This window comes from Chiloscyllium plagiosum, unplaced genomic scaffold (assembly GCF_037043375.1).
Source record: "Chiloscyllium plagiosum isolate Xiang-an unplaced genomic scaffold, Cpla_swu_hap1 HiC_scaffold_35, whole genome shotgun sequence".
In the NCBI taxonomy this organism is placed as follows: domain Eukaryota; kingdom Metazoa; phylum Chordata; class Chondrichthyes; order Orectolobiformes; family Hemiscylliidae; genus Chiloscyllium; species Chiloscyllium plagiosum.
In genome coordinates, this window is record NW_028270173.1 from 60,917,177 (window position 1) to 60,935,195 (window position 18,019).

Genomic DNA, 18,019 nt, shown 5'->3' on the forward strand with positions numbered 1-18,019 from the left:
TTATCTATTATCTGTGCAGATTTATAATTCGTAATAAATTCAGTTTTTCAGCTTAACCAAAACTTCCTGATTTGTCAGCATGCTGTGTTCCTATTCACTGAAATATTCAAGATTCAACAGTAAGAGTCCTATACACAATACATTGACCAATATCACTATGAGCTGGTGTATTTTCGCCACTAACATTTTTATCCCTTCCCATTCACAGGAAGCAGAACATTTCCCTGAGGAATGAAGATTGGCATAAAGATATCAACTTCTATAAACTATGAAAGCAATTTCCAGCCAATGAATTGTAGTTAGTTGTTAGATAGAAAATGTGGCCAGTTTGTGTACAGCAAGTTCCAAACTCCAATATGATAACAACTAAATTATCTGTCATTATGACAGCGAATGTGATCCATGTTGGGCAGGATATTAGGGATCATGGAATCCCTACAGTACAGAAGTATGCCAGTGAGCCCATCGAATTCATACCAACCCTCTCAAAGCATCTCACCCATATCTACCCCCTCCCTATCCAGTAACTCTGTATTCCCCATAGCTAATCCACTGAACCTGCACATCCTTGGACACAATGGACAATTTGGCGTGGCCAATCCACCTAGCCTGCACGTTTTTGTCTGAGGATGCACACGGAGGAAACCTATGCAGACATAGGGAGAATGTGCAAACTCCACACAGACAATCACCTCAGGGTGGAATCCCGGGTCTCCAGCGCTGTCAGGCAGCACTGCTAGCCACGGAGCCATCATGCTGCCCATGCATTGGGCCACTATAACACTTATGCTCTTTGATAATGTGATGTCATAGAGTCATACAGCACCGAAATAGACTATTTGGTCCAACCAGTTCATGTCGACATATAATCCCAAACTAAATTAATCCCACCTGCCTGTGCTTGACCCATATCTCTCCAAACATTCCTTATTCATGCACTTATCCAAATGTCTTCTGAACATTGTAATTTTACTCACATCCACCACTTCCTCTGAAGGTCATTTCACACACGAACCACTCTGTGTGTAAAAATATATCTCCTCAAGTCTTTTTAAAATCTTTCATCTCTCACCTTAAATACACACTCCCTAGTCTTGAAATCTCCCACCCTAGGGAAGACACTGCCATTCACCTTATTTATACCCCTCATTATTTTATAAACCTCTACAAGGTCACCCCTTAACCTCCTACACTCCAGTGAAAATTCTCATCAGTGCTCCAGCTATTCTTTGAGGTATTTTTATAAGGATGTTTTCATTAGAATTTTCGCTACGTGACACTCCAAATCTTGTTTAATACTTCAGTACTATAGATGCCTCAGCTACACAGTCACGTTGCCTTCTTAACTTCCAAGCTAACCCCTACTGACTGCTTTCTGACACAAGGCTTTCTGAGGACCACTGTAGATTTCTTCCTCTTAGCTTGAAACTCGGCAATGTCTTCAGTTACTTTATGTTATCTCAACTGAGCTCAAATCCAACTTACATACCATGCGGTGAATATTAAAGATAATACTGTCATGTTTCACTGAGGTAGACCAGTGGAAATTTAGCTCCAATGCTCCTGGAGTTGTCACAAAATTTAAACATTTGAATATAAGTACACAATGTTTCCCAGTTTACCTGATTGGCAGATCCAGTTTGATAGAAAGAATGGACCAAGTTTCTGTACTGAAGAATAATTACTATTTATTACAAGTAATTAGATTTTGTCTATAGATAAACAATTATAAACCATCGGTAAATAACAAGGCAAAATGAAATCCTAATCACAATAACTCCACCTTTCATACAAACGCAGACAACAAACAGTCAAGGAAAAACAGGTTGTGGCAAAGGAGAACTATGGAGTAGTTCTGTGGTTTCTATTCAGGAGAGTTTGAGCCATTCCTATGTTTTGTTTGCTGGTCAGAACATTGCTTTTTGGTTGTCTTTCTTCAAATACTTCCACTGGTTTGCAAGAGATACAAGGTGGTTGCTTGCCTTATAATAGGTCTCTGACTTAACAGTTAAAAGTCCTAGTTTACCAGTTGTGACAACTGCTAAAGGAATGATAAATTGGTTTTCTTCAGCTTTCAAGTTGGTATTGAATGCAGAAGGCAAAAGCAAATAGACCCAGCTTCTGTGCCAGTAGATGTCAAATCACTTCTATCTTGTTCCCAGCCCAGAGGTGTTTAGTTACCCAAGAACCAATCACACACCTTTGTCTTTGATAACTGGTCCATGGACCAATGCAACCCCTTGGTTCCTGTTTATCTGCAACTACTTCAACTACCGCTTGTTCGAACAGCTGTACAAGCACAATGCATGCCGTAAGTGTCAGGTTACTCACTTTTTAAAACATGCAGCAAATCTTTAAAACACTGATTTCAAAACAATTCTGACTCATTTCAGACCATAATTTTAAAAAGCATGAAAATAAAACGACAATCCTTACAGTGTTTTCTCTGCTTTATGTGCAGAACTGCCCCTCCCTATCTGTATAATCTCTTCCATCTCCCCCCTTACTGCACTGGAGTGTCAGCCAGGACGTTTTGCACTGTAGTCAGAGAGCGAGACTTGAACCCACAACCTTCTGACTCAAAGAACAAGGCTGGAGGTTCAAGTCTAACTCCAGATGTATTGTTTCATGAACAAGGATTAGAGTTGCTGCCAGGGTCACACAAGAACATAAAAATTAGGTGCAGGAGTAGGTATTCATCCTCTTGAGCCTGCTCTGCCATTTAATACCATCATAGCTGATCTCATCTTGGCCTCAACTTCACTTTTATGCCCACTCCCCATAACCCCATTGATCCTCTTATAATTAAAAAAAATGTCTATCTCAAACTAATTCCTCAGGTTCAGGGCCCCTCCACAAACATTTCCCATTGGCTTTTATTGAAACAAACATGTTGTAAGATGAGTGGAGACATTATCCATTCAATGTTTATACAATGGATTGATCAGGAAGCCAATCAGGTCATTGGTCATAGTATCATTTTTTAAATGATTGTTACAAAAAATCTTTTAACAAAGATGCAACAATAACATGTACATCAGTTGCAGCCAAGAGTTAAAACAAAAGGGTCAAATGCATCACAAAGCTTCATTATAACCCTCATACCTGAAGGGTTACATGCATGTAAATGGCTTTTCAGTGTGAATTAGTCGGTGTTGCATGAGAGTCGATGACTGTCTGAAGCTTTTTTCACAAACCTCACATTTGAAGGGTTTCTCCCCTGTGTGGATCCTCTGATGGAGAAGGAGGTACCATGACCGTGAGAAGGATTTGTTGCACACCTCACATGTGAATGGTTTCTCTCCTGTGTGAATGCGTTGGTGTACACGCAGGTTTGATAATCGTGAGAATGACTTGTCACACATCTTGCATGTGAATGGCTTCTCCCCTGTGTGTATTGTCTGATGTGTCAAGAGATTGGAAGATTGACTGAAAGCCACCTCACAGATCTCACACTTGAATGGTTTGTCCCCTGTGTGAATCCTCTGGTGTCTCAGCAGCCTTGAAGATATCCGAAAAGCTTTTATAACCAACCTCACACTTGAAGGGTTTCTCACCTGTGAACGTGTTCTCTCCAGTGTGTATAAGTCGGTGTTGCATGAGGGTTGATAACTGTCCAAAGGTTTTGTCACAGACCTCACACTTGAAAAGTCTCTCCCCTGTGTGAATCCTCCGGTGTTTCAGGAGCCTTGTTGATATTGCAAACCCTTTTTTGCAGATCTCACACTTGAAGGGTTTCTCCCCTGTGTGGGTTGTCTGATGGACCAGGAGGCTTGATGAACACGTGAAGGCTTTGTCACACATTTCACATCTGAATGGTTTCTCTCCTGTGTGCACAGCACGGTGTACCCGTAGGCATGTTAACTGTGGAAACGATTTATCACATACCTCACATGTGAATGGTTTCTCTCCTGTGTGAACACGTTGGTGTGCACGGAGGCTTGATGACTGTGAAAATGATGTGTCACACACATTGCACGTGAATGGTTTCTCTCTTGTGTGAACCCATTGATGTCTGCGGAAAGTTGATAACTCGGAGAATGATTTGTCACACGCTTCGCATGCGAATGGCTTCTCCCTGCTGTGAGTGCGTTGGTGAGCACGAAGGGATGATGAGTGGGAGAACAATTTATTGCACACATCACATCTGAATGGCTTTTCTCCAGTGTGAGTGCGTTCATGTTCAAGGAGGGTTGATATACGTGAAAACGATTTGTTGCACAGTTTGCAAATGAATGGCTTCTCCCCAGTGTGAATGCGCTGGTGTGGACGGAGAGTTGATGAATGAGAGAATGATTTGTCACAAACCTCACACGTGAATGGCTTCTCCCCAGTATGAATGCGCTGGTGCTCAAGCAAGGTCGATCTATGAGAGCATAGTTTGTCACACACTTCACATGTAAAAGGCTTTTCTCTAGTGTGGATGTGTTTGTGTTTCTTGAGTGTTGATGACTCTATGAAAACTTGGCCACACGTCACACTTTAATGGTTTTGCCTCCACATTGCTCTAAAGATGCACCTTGTTCAGAAATTTTATGAGCCTGTGGATCTGTCCTCACACATCTCACACCTGACTAGCTTTTGACCTGTAAGAATGAGTCATGAGCCTCATGACTCTCATTACACTTGGGGAGACTCACTTCTTCCCAGCTTCACCCTGACAAATCACTCACAGCCAAACTTTCAGAAAGGTTGGTTCTGTTGGAAGGCTCCACAGCACTGACCAGTTTCAGATCTGATGATACATCCAGGCTCCCCTGACCCGACTGATTTGCAGATGGTTTCACTGCCCAACCTTCTCTGTGTTCAGCAACGCTGCAAAAGGATAGGATGTTTTCCCACAGTTGTACAAATGTTCCTTGGGTGAGGTTCAGGATATGTCTATCCACTTTGGTCAGGGACAGTGCAATCCTTCTGTAAAACAGGGAAAGGGAACAGAAGTGTGAATTTTCCGTCTTTCAGTTAAAAGTTTTTGTCAAGTGAGGTTCCTGGCTCCCAATCTGCCATGGCTCAGGGTAACATTTTTCATTGTTTCCCACACTTCTCCTCTTGATTATACAACTGGTCTGCTGGGTGCCTTTCTCAAAGAATCACACAACCAGAGAGGTAGAAGTGCTCACCACTGCCGTGACCTTCTCGTGTTCACGCACTGATGCTTCACCCACTTCAGACACTCCAAAGCAAGAACTCGCCTTCATTCTGTGGAGTTTGACTGTTATTATCTGGGACATGGCCCAGCAGCTCCCGCTTCACGGACAGGGACAGGTAGGTGTTGCTGGATGGGGTGGTGGAGTGGAAGGCAGTGATGGACCACAGGAGGCCATACAACCAGCCCCAGGACAGTCTGAACCCAAATTTCAGCCTGTGTTGGTGATGCATCCCAGTACAAAGGGACACCAGCAATATATAAGGAAAAAAAAAGATCTTCTCAGCCATCTCGCACTCACAGGGTCACCATTCAATGTAACTCTGCCACTCCATATGCCTCTCGCCAAGGTTCATGGAATGCAACTCTCAATATTGCACGTACTATGTGCGTTCTCACCAACCCCATACTGCGAACCCTTCCTGCACTCTACATTTCCTACTCCCTCACTGGTGACACCTCACTGCCTCTCCTGCTCATACATCACCACCAACTGCTCTTCCATTGACTTCAATCATACTCAATTCCTCCCTTTGTCTCAATGTCAGAAAAAGAGGTCCACCCCACCAGACTGATGTCTCCACAGCACCCAGACTAACCTGCCTGTAATCCCTGGACTGAGTCCTCTTCAGCTTCAGATCGTAGATCCCCAAATTCTGGGAGGACCAAGTGTCTGACAGAACGTGATCAAAGTTTCTTGGCTGATTGTGGTAGTATCTGTTCCTGACCTCCACCTCACCAGGTCTGCTCCCATTTGACTTTCATACATGACCATTTACTTGAAGCACATACAATGAGTTTGCCACGTAAGCGGCTGGAAAATGCTGCAGGTCTGTCATTGAGTAAGAATGGTGCTGTACAGTGACAGGCCTCTCCTTGACTGTTCATTGCTCCCCACTGTGACAAGCTGACTGCCTCTCTCACTCCGTACTAACAAACAATACAAGCCACAGAGGCACAATGACCTGGATGAGGGCAGAGAAGGATGGGTTAGTAAATTTGCGAATTACACTTAAGGTCGGTAGAGTTGTGAATAGTGCCGAAGAATGTTGTGGGTTACAGAGGGACATAGATAAGCTCCAGATTTGGGCTGAGAGGTTGGCAAATGGAGCTTAATGCGGAAATGTGTGAGGTGGCTTACTTTGGAAGGAGTAACAGGAATACAGAGTACTGGGCTAATGGTAAAATTCTTGGTAGTGTAGATGGATAGAGATATCTTGGTGTCCATGTACATAGATCCCTGAAAGGTGCCACCCAAGTTAATAGGGTTGTTAAGAAGGCCCTTACCCAATGAACTGTTGTGGTTCAAGAAGGCAGCTGAAGATAAAGGGCAGATGTGGATGAACAATTGTGGCAGCCATATCCTGTGAATATATGAGTAAGAAATGATTGAGGAGTCAGCCCCTTCAGCAAAGGAGGAATGGGAGTTGGAGTAAATCATGTTTCCTTTTCCTCCTTACAGAAGGATTACAGCGTACTATAAAAGAGAGAAAAAGAGGATAGACATTACAGACAGATCCCGACCATCAGCCAAGGAACAACTGCATAACTGTGAGAAGATATCCAGTCCCTTCATAGCGTTGCTCAACACCGAGAAGGTTGGGCAGTGAAACCAACATCTGGAAAAGCAGTCCAGTCAAAGGAGCTTTGACATATCATCAGATCTGAAACTGGTCAGTGGAGTGGAGCCTTCCGTCAGAACCAACCTTTCTGAAGGTGATCGGTTGTGGGTGATCGGTCAGGGTGAGGCTGGGAAGAAATGAGAGTTTCAATCATTCATTGAGCCTCATGAACCACTGACTCATTTATACAGGGGAGAGGCATGTAAGGATAACTGACAGGCCATAAGGTTTCCTAACACAAGGTCCATCTGTTGACTGCCTTAAGCACAAAGATAGGTAAATGGAAGTGAAACCCTTCAAGTGTAAGATGTGGGAGCGAGCTTTTGCAAGATCATGGATGCTCATGAATCATCAACGCACTCACACGGGGAGAAACCATTCACGTGGGAGGTGTGTGACAAGAACTTTGCACAGTTGTCAGGTCTGTTGAAGCATTGGCTCATTGGAAGAAAACTATTCACATGTGAGGTATGTAACAAATCATTCTTGCAATCTTCGACACTCCAGTGTATTCACACAGGCGAGAAACCACTCAGGTATGAGGTGTGTGACAAATCATTCTCATGTTCAGGGAATCTCTGTAACCATCAATGCACACACACACGGGAGAAACCATTTAGGTGTGAGAAGTGTAACCAAGCTTTTGAACAATTGTTAGGCCTGGTGAATCACCAATCACACTGGTAAAAAAACCATTCACATGTGAGGTGTGTGATAAATCATTCTCACAATCATCAACCCTCCTCATGCACCAATGCATCCACACAGGGAAGAAACCATTCAGGTGTAAAGTGTGTGACAAATTGTTCTCATAGTCAGGGAATCTCCACACACACCAACATATTCATCCAGGGAAGAAACCATTCAAATATGAGGTGTGTGACAAATCATTTTCAATGTTCATGGAACTCCAGAAACACCAACATGTTCACACATGGGAGAAACCATTCACATGTAACATCTGCAACAAATTACTCTCACAGTCAGAGAACCTCTGAAGACACCAATGCATCCACACAGGGGAGAAACTGTTCAAGTGTGAGGTGTGTGAGAAATCATTCTCTGACCCATCAAGACTCCTGTTCCATCGGACAATTCACACGGGAGAAACCATTCACATGTGATGTATACAACAAATCATTCTCACAGTCAGAAGCCTCTGCCAACGTAAATGCAGCTGCATGGGAGAAACCATTCACATGTAAAGTGTGCAACAAGTCATTCTCTAGGTGCTGGAACCTCCTGCTCCATCAGGTGATCCACACAGGGAAGTAATCCTTCAATTATGGGGTGAGTGTTGAACCCAGTGATGTGTTTGACGACCTGGTCAAAGATAGGATTCACACAGGGGAAAAACTCTTCAGGTATGATGCTTGTAACAAGGCTTTCGCACAGTCAGAATATCTCCTGTTCTGTCAGTGCTTTCACACAGGAGAGAAACCCTGTCAGTGTGGTCTCAGTAATAAAGGCTTCACACAATCTTCCTGGAAACTTGCTGTTTTCTACATCAACTTCTTCAATTGTTCTCTTTTCCCTTTTCTTCATCTCTCTCTGTCTATCTCTCCATTCCACCATCACAATGACCAGGGATAGTGAGAAAGTTCCCCATTTTAAACTGTGAAAACGAAGCAGAAATTCCATTCAATAGCATTTGGTTAACAATGTTATTAGGACTACATCAAACGATTTTTAACTTTTTCTCCTCTATGTGACAGAACAAAAGCCTGGCTATTATCTGTGGGTTTGTATGCTGCTTAAGTAATTGCTGACCACAGCTCCTGAATCTCTATCTTGCAAAGGCTGAGCATCAGCTATCAGACTCTTCCACCTATTTCCCTCTGGACCATGGCCCCACCACTCGTCATCAAACTGGCATTTCCATGGTTGTCACTGATCTCATCTCCTGTCACTGACCTTCCCTCCACAGTTTCCCGCTGAATAGTCTCCCAACACCAGACAGCTCGCTACTACCTTCTTCCTAAACTCTATAAACAAGACGAACCTGGCAGATCCTCATTTCAGCCTTTTCCTGCCCAATGAATTTATCACTTTCTGTCTTGATTCTGTTTGCGCCCCCCCCCCCCCCACCTTGTCCAGTCGTTTCCCACTCATATTTATGGTTCTTCTGACGCATTACATTAGTTCATCAATTTCCAGTTTCCTGGTATCAGCCATCTCCTTTTCACCACGGACCATGCAGTCCTTCTACACATCTGTCCTCCCATCAGGATGGTCTGAAACTTTCCATTTCTTCCTCGTCAGTCTCCATTCACAAAGAGCATGTTCTCACTTTGAATAATTTGTCCTTTAGCTCATCTCGCCATGTCCAAGTCAGAGCAGTAGCTATGGGTATCGCAATGGGTTGTACCTATGCTTGTACCGGATATTCAGTTGTCTAGGGTATATGTGAAATATTCATTTTTCCAATTTAACTTGACTCCATCCCACAACCCTTTTCCAATACATCGATTACATCATTGAGATCTTCCTGGTCTCAACTTGAATTAGAAAGATTAATCTATCCTTTTCCCAGCTTCACCTAATCCATCTCTGAATCTTCCCTTCCCTTGATTTCATGATTTCCATTAATGGGGACAGAATTACTGTCCACCAAAATCCACTACAAACCTACCAACTCCCCCAGTTATCTTGAATACAGTTCTTCTAATCTGTTTCCTGTAAGGTCTCCATTTCTTCCTCAGGGGTGCTTCAACCTTTTATCTCAGTGAAGGATTCCCCCAGTCATCATGGCTGACAGCTGTATCCGACCCATTTCTTGTTCAGCTGCCTCCTCTCATTCCCAGTAGTCCAATCCACTGTCTCTTCTGACACACCTCCTCACCCACCCTTCTCATGTAGAAAGTATACCACTGGCCAATTTTACTCCTCCCTCCTTAGTGCCTCAGGGCCCAAACATTCTAGTCTATTCTATTTGCTGCTCTCCAATGGAGAGAACAAATGCAGATTGGTAACCACTTTGTGACATCTCTCTGTTTTTAAGAATGACCCTAACCTTCCAGTTGCTTGCCATTTCATGGCATGCCCTGCCACGCTAACATTCCTGTTTTCAGCCCACTGCAGTATTCCAGCAAAGCCTAATGCAAGCTGGAGGATCAGCACCTATTTACAACTGAGGCACTTTACAGCCATCAGAATTCAGCATTGAATTCAACAATTTCAGACTGTGAACTCTGTCTTCCATTTTAATTACAACCCCTCCATTCACTCACCACTCCCATTGTCTTGTTTGCTGAGTATGCTCCCTATTTCCTTAATACCTATACTGCATCAATGTCACTTCTCTACTACCCTAAACTTCTTAGCCTTTTACTCTGGGCACCCTCACCATCTGTTCCAACTGCCCCCTTTGTTAACAGCGTAAAAACCGTCACTTATCAGCCCCCTTCAGTTCTGAAGAAGAATCATATTGGATGTCAAACATTAACTTTGTTTCTATCTCTACAGATGCTGTCAAATCTGCTGCATTTCTTCAGTTTTTCTGCTTTTATTTTAAATATATATTGGAGTTATCAATATGATTGTTGGTGCCTCAACACTGAACAACACTGAAAAGGCTAAATAAGCGCAATTAGCAGAAAATCAACAATCTCAATATTCCCATCTGGGGCCAAGGCCATTTCTGGGGTTGACAGCATCCAGGTTGATGTTTAATAAACCAACATTAAAGATCACAAAAGTTCAATTTCCACTTAGAGAGTCATAGAGATGTACAGCATGAATTGAACCCATACGGTGTATGGAATGAGCTGCCAGAGGAAGTGGTGGAGGCAAATACAATTGAAATATTTAAAAGGCATTTGGATGAGTATATGAATAGAAGGAATTTGGAGGGATATGCGTCGGGTGCTGGCAGGTGGGACTAGATTGGGTTGGGATATCTGGTCGGCATGGATGAGTTGGACCGAAATGCAACTGATCTTTACAATTCCCTATACAGTCAATTTCAGCTGGATTACGCTGATAAAAGTGACAAAGCGAAATGCAAGTTTTCAGTCACAATTGATGTGCTTGAGTTTGTTGTCAAGGTGATTTTCAAAAGCCATCAATTTGTTTTTAAAAATTATGTGACAATTGAGGCAATTTTATTTAAGAGTCTTACATTAATGATCTGATTAGTTTCATGATCATTGCAGCCACGTAAACATCCACTGGATCATGTTCCAAGAATTGAGATGTATTTTATACCCCTTTTCATTGACTTTTAGCCCAAGGAATTCATCATTTTAGTAATTTATGTGCTGATTTTTATTAGCATTTGGTAGTGGATTTTGTACTTGGATATTGAATTGTAGACATTACTTCAAAATCCCACATGTGGGGAATGGACAAAAGAGTGGTTGAAGAGAGGAAAGTAACAGTGTCTGAAGAGATCGACAATGGACAGCCTTCTAATCACTACTTAGTGGACAAGGGTCGAAAAGATGTGTTTTTTCGCTTCAAATATCTGCAAGATCTTGTTATTTTCTAATTGACAAGATAAGAACTGCGGCTATTTACTTTTAAGAAATCCTTGGATAATGAGTGCTGAAGTTTTTTTATAATTAAAAGTCAAAATCTGATGACCCTGAAAAGAACTGCCTTAAAAAGCCACAAGATGGGCAGGGCCAAATGTGAATACAACAACCTGGAAACAATTCCAGAGCAGACAGAAACTGTTCTGAGGAAATCTTACTGAATGCAAAATGTTAACTCTGTTTCTCTGTCCTCAGGTGCGGCCAAACCTTCTGAGTTTATCCAGCATTCTGTTTTTTTTTCTGAGCATGCACAGTATTTTATCTTTATCACAGATCAGAGAGGATTGGATAAAAACAATGTGCCACTGTTGTCTGACATCTCTTTTTGGAGATGGTCATTGCTTGGCATTTGTATGGTGTGGATGTTACTTATTACTGGTCAGCTCAAGCTGGATATTGAACAGATCTTGTTCCATTTGAACATGGACTACCATCTGTGGAGTTGTGAATGGTGCTGAACATTGTGCAATCATCAGCAAACATCCTCATATTATGATGGAAATAAGGTCTTTGATGAAGCAGCTGAAGATGGTTGGGCTTAGGATACTACTCTGAGGATTTCCTTAAGAGATGTCCTAAACCTGAGGTGACGGATCTCCATCAACCACAATCATCTTCCTTTGTACCAGGTATGACTCCAACTAGCAGAGTAGTCCTTCGAGTTCTGCTCGGGCTCCTTGATGCTACACTTGATCAAATGTGGTCTTGCTGTCAAGGGCTGTCACTCTCACTTCACGTCTGGAACTCAGATCTTTTATCCATGTTTGAACCAAAGCTATAATGAAGTCAGGAGCTGAGTGGCCCTGGTGGAACCCAAACTGGGCATCACTGAGCAGGTTATTGCTGAGCAGATGCTGCTTGATAGCACTGTTGATGACGCCTTCCACTGCTTTACTGATGATTGAGAGTAGACTGATGGGGCGGTAATTGGCTGGGTTTGATTTGTCCTGCTTTTTGTGTACATGACATACCTGGCAACATTGCCAGGTAGATGCCAGTTTTCTAACTACTCAAACAGGTGAAGAGAGTAGCAAGTTCAGGGGGACAGGTCTTCATGTATTACTGCTGCAATGTTGTCAAGGCCGATAGCCTTTGTGGTACTCAGAACCTCCAACTATTTCTTGATGTCACACGGAGTGAATCAAATTGACTTAACAGTGGTACTTGTGATGCTGGGGATCACTGGAGGAAGCGAACATGGATCATCCACTCAGCACTTCTGGCTGAAGATCAGTGCGAATGCTTCAGCCTTATCTTTTGCACTGATGTACTGAGCTCTTATATCAAGGTTGGGGAATTTGTGGAGCCTCCCCCTTCAATCAGTTGTTTAATTGTCCACCACCATTCATGACTGGATGTGGCAGGACTGCAGAGCTTGGCTTTGTATATAACTTGCTGCTTTTAATTTTTGGCATGCAAGTATTCCTGTTTGGTAGCTTCACCAGGTTTACACCTTATTTTTGAGATATCAAAAAAGAAATTGCTGGAAAAGTTCAGTAGGTCTGGCAGCATCTGTGGAGAGAATTAATGTTTCGGGTTGAGTGACCATTCCTCAGAAGTCCTTATTTTTAGGTACTCCTGGTGCTTTTTCTGGCCTGCCCTCCTGCACTCTCTATTGAACCAGGGTAGATCCTCTGGCTATATCATAATGGCTGCGTGGGGTATATGTGGGCCATGAGGTTGCAGCTTGTGCTGGAGTTAATTCTGCTTCTGTTGATGACCCACAGTGCCTCATGGATGCCAGGTCTTGAGTTGCTAGATCTGTTCAAAGTCTGGCCCATTTCAAACAGGTGATGGTGCCACACAACATGATGAAGGATATTCTCATGGACAGATGGATCTGAAGCTGGCAGATTGGTAAAGATGAGGTCAAGTATGTTTTTCCCTTATTAATTCTCCCACCGCCTACTGCAGACCCAGTCCAGCAGCAATGTCTTCAGGATCCAACCAGGTCAATCAGTCGTCTGCTGCCAAGCCACTCTTGGTGATGGACATTGAAATCTTCCACCTCGAACACATTTTATGTCCTTGCCATCCTCAATGCTTCCTCCAAGACACACAACGTGGAGGAGTACTGATTCATCAGGTACCTGGTAATCAGCAGTTTAGCATGTGGTCATGAGAATTCACAGGGTCCAGAGTCAATGCTGAGGGGACTCCGTGATCAACTCCATGCCTTTGTCATACATAACTTAGTTAGCACTCTCATCTCTGAGTCAGAAGATTGAAGGTTTAAGACTCAGTCCAGAGATTTGAGCTTTGAGGCTGACACTCCAGTGCAGACTGAGGGAGTGCTGCACTTTCAGAGGTACCATCTTTTATATAAATTAAACCAAGCCCCTATCTGCCCAATCAGGTGTTATGTGAAAGAGAAAATGAGTTATCCCTGATGTCATAATCAATATGAATGTCATGATGAATGTCATGAACACAAATTACGTGGTCATTATCATATCACTGTTGGTAGGAGCTCATTGTATACAAAGGGGAGGCTGCATTTCCTAAATAACAATTGTAACAAACAACACATTTAGACACTGAATTTGTCAAAGTTGCTATATAGATAAAGGTCTTTTTTTTTCTTAAGGAAACATTCTGCTTCCTGAAAATTATAAACCCATTGATGGAGATAGTGACAATACCCACAGTGAGACTGATCAATAAAGTAGAGTATTTCAATGAATTGGGACACACTATGCTGACAAATTAGAGCATTTGGATTAAGAAGGATAAATTTATTGTGAGTTATAAATCAATAGAGAGGATAGATAAAACAGCAGACAGACAACACCACAATACTAAACTCTGAATCAACCAAAATGACAAAGCATTTGAAAATGACTCAAGATCTTTCCTATTACATGAAATGAATCTCGGAAGAGTGTAAGGTGAACATATCACACCATTATTACATTGAAATATGATAGGTTGAGGGAACCCAGGTCTGCAGAGACTCAAACCCCAACTCTGTCCGCATACTCAGGATAGCTGTCCTCCCAGGCAGGAGTACAAACATCACCCATGGTATTAGTCAAATACCTGTCACCTGAAGCGGATCTGTCTATGGGATGAGGTCTTGAATTCATCAGGACACTTTGCAAGAAATACCAAATTCAAGGAGAGGCAACATTCATAATGTTTGAGTGGAGAGTGCTGGTTGGCAGGTGAACTCTGAATGGTACTGACAGTGCTATGGATAATGATCAAGTTAATGATCAGTGACAGAAAATTGTTAAGCTTGTATGAATTTTAACTTGTCACTGATAGGTCAAGATATTGTCCTGAGAAATTAACCAGAAAACCATCTTTTTTGATGAGTTGAGAATGGTACAGTCAATACTTTATTTATTGTGAACAACCAAAAAACTTACGTTTGTTTCATATGAGCCACCAGGCTATAGGAAGATTACCTAATTACCCAGCATCACACTAGCACTGAAATTCATATCCACCATTGCTCATTTATTAAGGTAGGCAGCACATACTTTTGGCTTGTTGGCCACAGCCTGAGAGTGGTGAGCACTATTCATGTCGCTACGCTATAACTCCAAATAGAAATTCTGGGGACGGGAAAGATATAATTTTAGGGAACAAATAGAAGGACACTAAAATAATAAAGGAGAAAGCCTTGCACATGTCGGCGATGGAAAGGATGGCTTAGATTCATGGAGTCATACTGCACAGAAACAGACCATTCAGTCCAACTTGTCCATGTAATTAAGTTTCCCAAACTAAACTAGTCCATTTGCCTGCATTTGGTCCATATCCCTCTAAACATTTCCAATTCATGTACCACTGTAAATGTCTTTTAAATGTTGTAATTGAACCTGCATCTATCACTTTCTCTGGCAGTTTTTTCTTTCCAAATATGTGCCACCCTCTGTGTGCAAAAGTTGCCCTTCAGATCCCTTTTAAATTCGATGTACTTAACCTTCTTGCTGGAAGTTAGAGGTAAACCTAGTACAGTTGTCGGAACACTGTATAGACATGTACCAGGAAAGAAATGGGTATTAAAACAGCAGCGCTGATACTGGTGAAATGTGTTTCCTTGGGATACACTGGGGAGTGGTGCCTCTGGACAGTCAAGAAAATTCTTCATTGATAGTGATAAAGAATGTCACAGAATACTTTATTTCACAACAAGGGCTATTTCCTCATTCTTATATTCAAGGAGCTAAAGCTACAAAGATGTTGAGAGTTACTGGAGCAAGACAGTTACTGATGTTGGCCGATGATACAATTTCTCATCCAGTGGGGTTAATGAAGAAGGAAGTATTAACTGGAGATATATATGGAGGTTACAAACTGATCCAATTATATAGACTTATACTAAAGAATGAATAGTGATAAAGACAATGTAGTTGGAGTCGTGCAACAAATCCCGAGCTAAGAGGATCCCCCAAATTGTGCAATAAAAATTTGTTAACCAAACTTTCCAAACTGTCATACATGTAAAAGGTAAAGCCCCATAGTCCTGTCAAGCCGTAGGGTTGCTCTCTCATCAGAAGGAGATGATTGGTCGTGGTTTAACCTGAAGGGCACCACAATTCAGGCCAGGGGAGAAATCGAGACCAGTCCTTTGTGGTAATTGATCCCGAAATTGATATTATCCTGGAGGACAACCTGGCTGATTCCAAACTATTGGCCTCACTGCAGACGTTGGGATAGTTTCCTGACTGTGATCTGACTAAATCTTGAGCACACTGAATTAGAATTAGACTGGAAGAGGTGTCTAGGGTAGGAAGTGATTTGGGAACTCAGTTATCCAACAAGGTTTCAAAAATTTAGATAAAAAGGATTAAGTAAAAAGAGTAAGACTAATAGGATTAACTCATCTTCTTTGAAGGAATGCACAAGACAGATCTTGATCAAAGCATATCAGGCAGCCTACTCAGAAACTGAATCAAAACCAACAACTGAGTATTATTATTTATAAGATAAAATGTTAATGAGAAAATGGAGAGCACTCCAGATATCAGCCAATAAGGAATGGGATTTGGTCAATCTGGTAGTGGTCCCAAATGAGTATGAATGGCTCACAAAATTTCAATGCCAATTCACTTAGCTATTAGGAAAATTCCGGCTAAAGTACTAAAATATTTTTGTTGAACAACAAGATTACATAAGGACTTTGTCAGACATGCCATTCATGTCAGGAAGGAGGGAAATCCCAACCATTAATTAAAGTTGCGTTTTTAATTCCAGTGCCAGCTCGTGAAGGACCACTAAACAGCACCTCAATAGAATGCATAAAACCCAACCTGAGTTCAGTATTGGGAATTGCAACTTTTAAAACAATTATATATGTTTCAACAAGATCTCCTGAAACAATGCCTTTGGGGAAAATTATGACAAAAAGTGGGAGTGGAAAGGTTATCCAAATTTATTTTTTAAATATAGATTACACAAAGAAATCCAATCATATTAAGGTTCAAATTTTGTGTCACAAATATTCAAATAAATCCTGCATAGTTGCAGGGAAACAATTTAAATCTGAAGATTATCATCCCTCATCTCAAGGAGCATTAGATGAATACCATTGAACTTGAGGGACCATAATTTCAATTTCCTGTTAAGAATGCACAAATTCATTGAGATAAAGGAATTTCCTTGCTACAGTTTACCATTAAGGATGCTGTGATGATTCCATAATATTCAGTCCTTTTGAAGAGACTTATGGAGGAGCTAAGAGGATCCCCTAAATTGTGCAATAAAAATTTGTTAACCAAACTTTCTAAACAGTCATACATAAAAGGTAAAAAAGGTAAAGCCCCCATAGTCCTGCCAAGCCGTAGGGTTGCTCGCTCATCAAAAGGAGATGATTGGTCATAGTTTAACCTGAAGGGTTAAATCATGCCAGGGGAGAAATCGAGACCAGTCCTTTGTGGTAACCTCGGACAGTTGCAATGTAGAGTAATGCTGTCAGCATGATTTCAATTCCTGCACTGGCTGAGGTTACTATAAAGGGCTTTCCTTCTCAAATTTTAGCCTTGTCGAAGGAGAAACTGAGGAAACTCATGTTGCACCAGAAATATTTGGATTGACTGTGAGAGATGTCAATCAGAGAGCCCACTCACTCTGCCCATTGTCTCCTCTTCCTTTTCTAGAGCTGGTTCACTTCCTATAGGGACTGAAAACCAAGTGAGGAGATGGTGAGTGAAGGAGCAGCTTTTAAACAAATTGTATCCCATAATATCCACACCAATCTTCAGGCAGTCTGACTATCCTGTGGGCAGTCAGGGGGTGGAAATGTCCCTTATGCTGTGTGAGAAGATCCAGCTGAGAGAGCTGTTTACTCAGTGCTTTGTGTTGAACCGTTTGACTGGAGCTGTGTGTTGGATATTGAGTGTGTTTATTGGAAGCATTTCTCTCTGATTTTCAGGCTGAGTTTTGTTGATGGATCATTCCTGAATATGAGAAGGTGAGGTGTCGTTATTTGAGAAGTGCAGCGTCATGAAAGTTACACAGCATGGAAACAGACCCTTCGGTCCAACCAGTCCATGCTGAACGTAATTCCAAACTAAATTCCAGCCTGCTGCTGGCCCATATCCCTCCAAATCTTTCCAATTCACGTACCTACCCAAATGTCTTTTAAACATTGTAATTTTACCCACATTTACCACTTCATCAGGAAGTTCATTCCACATATGAACCACCCTTTCTCTAAATAATTTACACCTCATCGTTTTAAATCTGTCTCCTCTCACCTTAAAAAT

General features: G+C 41.9%; 1 pseudogene; it reads right to left on the reverse strand.

Annotated features, from left to right (window-relative positions):
* Nucleotides 1–3,043: 3,043 nt before the first annotated feature.
* On the reverse strand, nucleotides 3,044–5,436 carry LOC148141034 (uncharacterized; annotated as a pseudogene).
* Between the last annotated feature and the right edge of the window lie 12,583 nt (nucleotides 5,437–18,019).